The 6,270-nt window shown below is 50.4% G+C and overlaps 1 long non-coding RNA gene across 1 annotated transcript; it reads right to left on the bottom strand.

The window, feature by feature from the left end:
• Positions 1-316: 316 nt before the first annotated feature.
• Positions 317-1,280, bottom strand: LOC142244308 (uncharacterized). The gene is made up of 3 exons (XR_012724502.1): positions 842-1,280; positions 502-765; positions 317-399 (listed from the first exon to the last, which is right to left on the bottom strand). It is a non-coding gene; the product is annotated as an uncharacterized LOC142244308 (long non-coding RNA).
• Positions 1,281-6,270: the final 4,990 nt, after the last annotated feature.

Genomic DNA, 6,270 nt, shown 5'->3' with positions numbered 1-6,270 from the left:
CTCATATGGCAAGATTGACGGAATAATAAAAAAGTTATGGCTCTCGGAAGAAAAGGAGCAAAATACAAAAACGCAAAAACGGAAAGTGCCCGGGGGCTGAAGGGGTTAAAAAACAACTACCATTTTTAGATGCAACATGGATAAATCTATAATGTAAAAAGGTATAGCTACCGTGCTAACTGGCAGGGGTTAGTTGAATACACTAGGTAGATGAATTTATGCAAATTGATATACTGGGGATCAATTCTAACATCAAGGTAGACAAATGTAAAGTTGTTTAAAATTTGAAATAAATGTTTATTTCATATAAATAAAATGGGGTAAAAAGGGTTAAAAAGGTCAGGAAATCCTGATGGGACCCAGGTATCCTGAATGATGATGATTGGATCAATATAGGACCTGAGGAATGAAAGGAAAAAAAAGGGGGAGAATGTGTATATTAGAATATAGGCCCAATGGGGTAAACCTAGTGTTGTCGCATTCAGTACAAATAGAGATTACCTGTGTTCCGCAGAAGTGGGGCAGTGAAGTGGTGAATAGAATGAGTAGAGCACAAGGCCAATGTCCAATGTACAACAGAGCGAACCTGGAAAATATCGGCGGTTAATCAATGAATAAGGGCTTTAGGAAATATTTATAGTGAGCTAAGCTACATACGTGACAAACCTCCGATACCTATTGATAGTTGGCAAATGTACATAGAGGTCGTCTCAAAGTTGAGGTGCTGTTTGTGAAGATCCAAAAATGCCAGCAGCAACTGAGCGGCTAAAAAGTAAATACATTTGTATCCCCAATGTACATCTATAGGGGGGAGAGAGAAAAACCCCCAAACCTTTTATACCGTTGATGGATTCTTATTCCTGAAATTAGGAAGCTGGTGGAATCTTATCCGGGTATTACCAGATATTGTGAATTTGCTGGGTTAATTGCACCTGTTAGATAAACAATAAAATATTAAAATATAAAAATTGTATTAAATTTAGGGTGCTATGTGGAGTATTACCTTGGAAATGTTTACCTGAATAGTGTCAGCAAGTGGTGATGGCTTGAAATGAAGCTGGAGCAAATCCGCTGGGGTATGTTTAGCTCCAATATTATTACAATCACTTTTGCAGAAAATATATGGTGGCCACAGAGAGAGCAGCCAGAGGTAACAGAACCAACATTGATCTGAAGGTCAGCTTTGGTATGGAGTAGTTTAGGGGTTAATAAGGGGCTGGTAGAGAGTTACACACAGGGTGTCTGAGGAAGTTGCTGGGCACCAGTCGGCCTGTACTACCGTAGTAAGGGCCGTTTCATATTTGCGCTATTTTAACGGATTCGGGCTCCGTTACAAATACAGTACAGTTCATTTATTTACAGTGGAAGCACGACATCGTGTGGACACAAGCGGGTACTGCATGACACACACACACGCGCCATAGTAACGCGCTTCAAATGTAAATAAATGAACTGTACTACATTAGTGACGGATTCCGTTTGCGTCAAAACAACGCAAGTGTGAAACTAGCCTAAGCTGACAGGTCTTACATAGAGGATAAAAATGAATGCGCAGTAGCTTAATGGGGCACAGCAAAAGGGTTAATGGTGGGTTAAAATGCAGGGGACCCTAGGAGGGTGCTAAACATCAGTCAGCCTGTAACAGTCAGTCTGTGGGGGTACTATGAGTTTAGAGGCAGTGGAATCTGGGTGGTAGTGATATGTGCAATCTATAATGTTATTTATAGCACAAATATAATGTACAGAAAAAAAAAAGATGGATAAGGCTATATACTAGGATGGGGGACAAAGATACAAGCATGGGATGGGAAAGCTGGGTGCTGAGGGAAAGAGGCTCTTTCCCTCAGCACCCAGCTTTCCCATGCTTTGCTATACATTTTTACCTCAGCACCCAGCTTTCACATGCTTTGCTATACATTTTTCCCTCAGCACCCAGCTTTCCCATGCTCTGATATCCCTCAGAACCCAGATTTCATGTATTCTGATATCTATCTTGTCCTCAGCGCCCAGTTGATGCTGAATTCTTAGTCACCCACCCATGCTCTGCTATATATCTTTCTCTTAGCATTCAACTTTCCCATGTTTTGCTATACATCTTTCCCTCATCACCCAGCTTTCCCATGCTCTGATACCAAGGGCAAGCTGGGTGCTGAGGGAAAGTTGTATAGCAGAGCATTGGAAACCTGGTGCTGAGGACAAGATGAATACCAGAACATGGAAAACTGGGTACTAAGGGAAAAAGGGATATCGGAGCATGGGAAAGCTGGTGCTGAGGGAAAGAGCCAAGTGTCAGCGTAATCATCCTGTACCCCAAGGGGGAGGTCCCGGTCCTAATTTTGCACCGGGGCCCATCGAACTCTAGTTACGCCACTGATGCCGATGTCAAGCAGGTAACATCGCTGTATGAAGTCACCTGCTTGCCTGTGAATGGTAGAGTGCAGAGAGCTCCTAGCACGCGCTGCACCGCAAATGAATCAAGTGTAGTAAAGCCCTGCTGGCACTGGCCCCCTGCATAGTAATGCGATCATCACGGGGTCTACGGGTTTGCAGACCACAACAAGCAGTTAAGAGAAAACAGGGAACGGAGGAAGTTGAGAAGAATTTTTTTTGTGTGTATGTCTTGAACGGCATAATAGGGAACTAGGATCAGGACTGGAGACATTATTACTTGGGCACAATGCTACAAGGACGGGCACAATGCTACAGGGATGGGCACAATGTTACAAGGATGGGCACAATGTTACAAGGATGGGCACAATGCTGCATGATGGGCACAATGCTACAAGGATGGGCACAATGCTACAAGGATAGACACAATGCTACTGGGCACATTACTACTGGGCACAAAGATGGGCACATTACTATAAGGCACAAGGATGGACACATTATTACTGGGCACAAGGATGGATACATTACTACTAGGCACAAGGATGGGAACATTACTACTGGGCACAAGAAAGAGATAAAAAAAATTTTTACCATTAAAAATGCTTTATATTACATACTAGAAGGTGGCCCAATTCTACGCATCGGGTATTCTAGAATTTACGTATTGTGTAGTTCATGTATGATTTTTGTTATATATATAGATATAGATATAGATGTTGTTGTGTGTAGTTACCAAGTGTTTGTGTAGGGTGCTGTACATGTTCTGGGTGTTGTCTGGGTGTGACGGGGGGTGAGAGCGGTGTTGTATGTGTGTTGCGTTGTTTGTGGAGCGCTGTGTGTCTGTAGCGTTGTGTGTGTGTTGCGCGGTTTGTGTGTGTGTGGTGTGTTTTGGGGGGAGGTATGTTTTGTGCAATGTGTGTGTTGTGCGGTATGTGCGTATATTTGTGTGTGCAGCGTTGTCTGTGTGTGTGGGTGTCTGTGTAGGGCAGTTGTTTGTGGTTCCCAGTGTGTGTGTGGTGTGTTGTGCAGTGCGCGCGTGTGTGTGTGTGTTGGGGGGAGGTGTGCACTTCCCATCGTGCTCCATCCCCCATGCAGCGCACTCCCCATCGTGCTCCATCCCCCATGCAGCGCACTCCCCATCGTGCTCCATCCCCCATGCAGCGCACTCCCCATCGTACTCCATCCCCAATGCTGCGCACTCCCAAACGTGCTCCATCCGCCATGCTGCACACTCCCAAACGTGCTCCATCCGCCATGCTGCGCACTCCCAAACGTGCTCCATCCGCCATACTCCGCACTCCCCATTGTGCTCCCTCCACCATGCAGCGCATTCCCCATCGTGCTCCATCTCCCATGCTGCGCACCCCCCATCGTGCTCCATCTCCCATGCTGCGCACTCCCAAACGTGCTCCATCCGCCATGCTGCGCACTCCCAAACGTGGTCCATCCGCCATGCTGCGCACTCCCAAACGTGCTCCATCCGCCATACTCCGCACTCCCCATCGTGCTGCATCCCCCATGCTGCGCACTCCCAAACGTGCTCCATCCGCCATGCTGCGCACTCCCAAACGTGCTCCATCCGCCATGCTGCGCACTCCCAAATGTGCTCCATCCGCCATGCTGCGCACTCCCAAACGTGGTCCATCCGCCATGCTGCGCACTCCCAAACGTGCTCCATCCGCCATGCTGCGCACTCCCAAACGTGCTCCATCCGCCATGCTGCGCACTCCCAAACGTGGTCCATCCGCCATGCTGAGCACTCCCAAACGTGCTCCATCCGCCATGCTGCGCACTCCCAACGTGCTCCATCCGCCATGCTGCGCACTCCCAAACGTGGTCCATCCCCCATGCTGCGCACCCCCCATCGTGCTCCATCCCCCATGCTGCACCAGCATCAGCCTCTCTGCCCGCAGCATCAGCCTCTCTCCTCCCAGCATCAGCCTCTCTACCCGCAGCATCAGCCTCTCTACCCGCAGCATCAGCCTCTCTACCCGCAGCATCAGCCTCTCTCATCCCAGCATCAGCCTCTATGTCCCCAGCATCAGCCTCTCTGTCCCCAGCATCAGCCTCTCTGTCCCCAGCATCAGCCTCTCTGTCCCCAGCATCAGCCTCTCTGTCCCCAGCATCAGCCTCTCTCATCCCAGCATCAGCCTCTCTCATCCCAGCATCAGCCTCTCTGTCCCCAGCATCAGCCTCTCTCATCCCAGCATCAGCCTCCCCCAGCATCAGCCTCTCTCCTCCCAGCATCAGCCTTTTCTGTCCCCAGCTGATGCCTTTTCGGTCCCCAGCATCAGCCTCTCTCCTCCCAGCCTACCCCAGCCTCAGCCTCCCCCAGCATCAGCCTCTCTTCTCTCAGCCTCCCCATCCCAGCCTTCCCCAGGATCAGCCTCTCTCCTCCCAGCCTCCTCCAGCACGCCGTGCCCCTCTGCCGACACTCACAGATCCGATCGCATACACACACACACACCCACACACACCCGATTGCATACACTCACACACACCCGATCGCATACACTCACACACACCCGATCGCATACACTCACGCACACACACATTGACGATATTGCACATACGCGCTCATACTCACAACATCCGGAGATACCACATGCTTCTGGCCATGTGATCCTCCGGCAGGTCCTGGAAGCTCACAGCACAGTATCGCCGCCGAGAAGCAAGCGATATCCCAGGATGTTGTGAGTATGTGGATGCGATGTGATGTGTGTGTGAGAGTGAGTGTGATCTGATGTGTGTGTGTATGCGTGTGTGTGTGTGCTGTTATGTGTGTGCGTGTGTGTATTTTCCGCCGCTGCAGGACCTTGATGCGCTGGTAACTATGCTACCATGGTTACCAGCGCATCTCGTCCCCCGCTCGCACGGGAGCCCACACCAGCATACGCTGGCCAGCCCCAGCAATGCGAGGGTATGTGTCGGCTGGGTTGGCGGCGTACGCTGATGTGGGCTCCCAGGGGTACAGTACTCACCTGGTAGTCGTGGCTCCGTGACCGTGTCCGTTCAGGGAATGCGTGGATGTTTTTTTATGTGCGGCCCATACACCAAGCCTAGTTTTACACCCCTGGCATAACTGGTTGAAATCATAAGACCCCTATAAGAATGAGGCCCGACTTGGTGACATTAAGGGTACTTTCACACTTGCATCATTTGGCATCCATCAAAATGCATTGTGTGACGCATGTGACGGATGCGTTGTAAATATGTGATCATAAAGGCAACGGATTCCTGTGAAATAACGCGTTACGTTAGTTTTCTTTAGTCGAGAGAGAGACCCCATAATCACCGCACACACCCTGGCACTACAGCCCCCATCATCACCGCACACACGTAGGCACTACAGCCCCCATCATCACCGCACACACCCTGGCACTACAGCCCCCATCATCACCGCACACACGCAGGCACTACAGCCCCCATCATCACCGCACACACCCTGGCACTACAGCCCCCATCATCACCGCACACACGCAGGCACTACAGCCCCCATCATCACCGCACACACCCCGGCACTACAGCACCCATCATCACCGCACACACACACCGGCACTACCGCCCCATCATCACCGCACACACGGGCATTACCGCACCCATCATCATCGCACACACCGACACTACCGCTCCCATCATCACCAAACACACGCAGGCACTACAGCACCCATCATCACCGCACACACCCCGGCACTACTACACCCATCGTCATCGTACACACGCAGGCACTACCTCAGTGACGTCCCCGCTGACAGCACAACTCACTTCAGTTGCTCTGTGGAGTTCACAGCGAGCGGCGGTATTCTACTGCTGCTTCTGTCAACTTCCGATGTAGCAGAGCTGAAAGCGTTGTGGGACCTCGTGTGGATTACGACCTGGAGG

Source organism: Anomaloglossus baeobatrachus, chromosome 6 (genome assembly GCF_048569485.1).
Source record: "Anomaloglossus baeobatrachus isolate aAnoBae1 chromosome 6, aAnoBae1.hap1, whole genome shotgun sequence".
Classification (NCBI taxonomy): Eukaryota; Metazoa; Chordata; class Amphibia; order Anura; family Aromobatidae; genus Anomaloglossus; species Anomaloglossus baeobatrachus.
Note: the sequence above shows the minus strand (reverse complement) of the source record. Positions and strands in the feature narration are given on the sequence as shown.